Source organism: Cebus imitator, unplaced genomic scaffold, assembly GCF_001604975.1.
Source record: "Cebus imitator isolate Cc_AM_T3 unplaced genomic scaffold, Cebus_imitator-1.0 Scaffold536, whole genome shotgun sequence".
Lineage (NCBI taxonomy): Eukaryota > Metazoa > Chordata > Mammalia > Primates > Cebidae > Cebus > Cebus imitator.
Genome location: NW_016107851.1, coordinates 1013593 through 1016741, shown reverse-complemented (window position 1 = coordinate 1016741; position 3149 = coordinate 1013593).

Sequence of the window (3149 nt, the reverse complement as noted above, 5' to 3'; positions counted from 1 at the left end):
AAATAAAATAAAATAAGTTGTCTTTTAAAGGGATTTAAACAATAAGAAAAGAGTCTGTACTTACTCAAGTAGTTACCATTCCCACTATTTTTTCTTCCTGTGTTCCTTTGTGTGAATCCAGATTTTTATTTTGTATTATTTTCCTTCTGTCTGAAGAACGTGTGTGTGTGTGTGTGTGTGTGTGTGTGTGTGTGTTTGAGAATGAGTTTGCTTTGTCACCCATGCTGAAGTGCAATGGTGAAATCTCTGCTCACTTCAACCTCTGCCTCCCAGGTTCAAGCAATATTCCTGCCTCAGCCTCCCAAGTAGCTGGGATTACAAGCTTGCACCATTAAATCCAGCTAATTTATGTATTTTTAGTAGAGATGGTGTTCCACCATGTTGGCCAGGCTGGTCTTGAACTCTTGACCTCAAGGGATCCGCCCACCTCAGCCCCACAAAGTGCTGGGATTGGAGGCATGAACCACTCTGCCCAGCTGTCTCAAGAAGTTTCTTTAACAGTTCCTATTGTGTCAGTCTAGTAGTGATTGTTTCTTTCAGTTTTTGTACATCTGAAAAACCATTTGTTTCTCTTCATTTTCGAGAGTATTTTTTTTTTTTGATATAGAACTACACATTAATATTATTAGTTTTGCTCTGTTGTCCAGGTTGAAGTGCAGTGGCATGATCACAGCTCACTGCAGCATTGAACTCCCAGGCTCTAGCAATCCTCCCACCTCAGCCTCTGCTTTGATTGCAAGGACACACCACCACACCTAGCTAATTCTTTTATTTTTTTGCAAAGACAGTGTCTTGCTATGTTGCCAAGGCTGGTCTTGAGCTCCTGGCTTCAAGCAATCCTCCTTCCTCAGCCTCCCCAAGCATTCTTCAGTTGTTCTTTTTTTTGAGACGGAGTCTCACTCTGTTGCCAAGGCTGGAGTGCAGTGGTGTGATCTCCACTCAATGCAACCTCCACCTCCTGGGCTCAAACAACTCTCCTGCCTCAGCAAGTTTATAATTGGGTGTCAAACATTGTGAATTTTACCTGGTGCCAGATGTTTCTGTCTTCTGTTAAATATTTTTGAACTTTTTTTCTGGGATGCAATTAAATTTATGGTAAACACTTTGTTATTTCATGTCTTGCATTTAAGCTGGGTTGGGTGGATCAGAGCAGTGTTCAGTCTAGAGTTAATTTTTTTCCGCTAATGGACTTCACCAAAATGAAAAACTTTTGCTCCTCAGAAAACATTCTCTCTCTCTCTCTTTTTTGTTTTTTTTGAGATGGAATCTCACTCTGTCGCCCAGGCTGGAGTGCAGTGGCACGGTCTTGGCTCACTGTAACCTTGGCCTGCCAGGTTCAAGCGATTCTCATGCCTCAGCCTCCTGAGTAGCTGGAATAACAGGTGCACACCACCATGCCTGGTTAATTTTTGTATTTTTAGTAGAGACGGGTTTTCACCATGTTGGCCAGGCTGGTCTCAAACTCCTGAACTCACGTGATCCTCCTGCCTTGGCCTCCCAAAGTGCTGGTATTACAGGCATGAGCCACTGCACCAGGCCAGAAAACATTTTTTTTTTTTTTTTGAGACAGAGTCTCACACTGTTGCCTGAGTACAATGTCACCATCCTGGTTCACTGCAACCTCTGCCTCCCACGTTCAGGCAATTATCCTGCCTCAGCCTTCTGAGTAGCTTGGATTAAAAGCACCCACCACCAAGCCCAGCTAACTTTTTGTATTTTTAATAGAGATGGGATTTCACCATGTTGGCCAGGCTGGTCTCGAACTCCTGACCTCAAGTGATCCACCTGCCTCAGCCGCCCAAATTGTTGGCATTACAGGTGTTAACCACTGCGCCAGGCCTAGAAAACATTCTTAAAAAATGAAAACATGAGTGGGTTGCAGTGGCTCACACCTGTAATCCCAGCACTTTGGGAGACTGAGACGGGTTGAGTACTTGAGGTCAGGAGTTTGAGACCAGCCTGGCCAACATGGTGAAACCTTGTCTCTACTAAAAATACAAAAATTAGCTGCACATGGTGGCACACACCTATAATCCCTGCTACTCGGGAGGTCGAGGCAGGAGAATTGCTTGAACCCAGGAGGCGGAGGTTGCAGTGAGCCAAGATCGTGCCATTGCACTCCAGCCTGGGCAACAGAGCGAAACCCTATCTCAAAAAATAAATAAATAAATAAATTAAAATAAAATAAAATAAGAAAAAGCAAGCCACAGACTGGAGAAAACATTTTGATGATATATGTGTGAAAAAGGACTTGTATCCATAATACCCCAAAAACCCTTAAAACCTAATAATAATAAAACAAACAATCCAATTTTTAAAATGGGCAAAAGATTTTAGGAGACAGTTCGCCAAACAAAATATAAGATGACAATTAAAGACACAAAAAGATGCTTAACACCATTAGTTATTAGGGAAATGCAAATTTAAGCCACAGTAACACATTGCTTCACCTCTATTTCAAAACACTGACAATACCACATGCTGGCGATGACCTTGAGCAAATGCAATTCTCACACATTCTTGGGGTAAATGACAAATGATACAATCACTTTGAAAAACAGTTTGACAGTTTCTCATGAGGTTAAACATTCACTTAGCATGCAGTTCAGCAATACAATACTACTCTGAGGTATTTACCCAAAAGAAATGAAACCTATGCTCACACAAAAACCCGTATTCAAATATTTTAGCTGTTTTATTCATCATTGCCAAAAACTGGAAGCAAACAAATGACCATCTAATTTTTGCCATTATACAGGTTCAGATTGGCTATTCATTTCTTTTTAGGTACTTCACATCTATCTACAGTAAATTAGCCTCTTACGTTTAATTGTGAACTACTTGCCTTACATTAAAAATGGATCAACTTTTTATAATTAAAAAGGCACTTTCAGTAACTCTTAGCTATTGGTAAAGATTTGTTGTTGTTGGCTGGGCGAGGTGGCTCATACCTGTAATCCCAAGCACTTTGGGCAGCCGAGGTGGGTAGATCACGAAGTCAGGAGATCGAGACCATCCTGGCTAACACGTTGAAATCCAGTCTCTACTAAAAATACAAAAAGTAGCTGGGCATGGTGCCGTGCACCTGTAGTCCCAGCTGCTCCAGAGACTGAGGTGGGAGAATAGCTTGAACCTGGGAGTCAGAGATG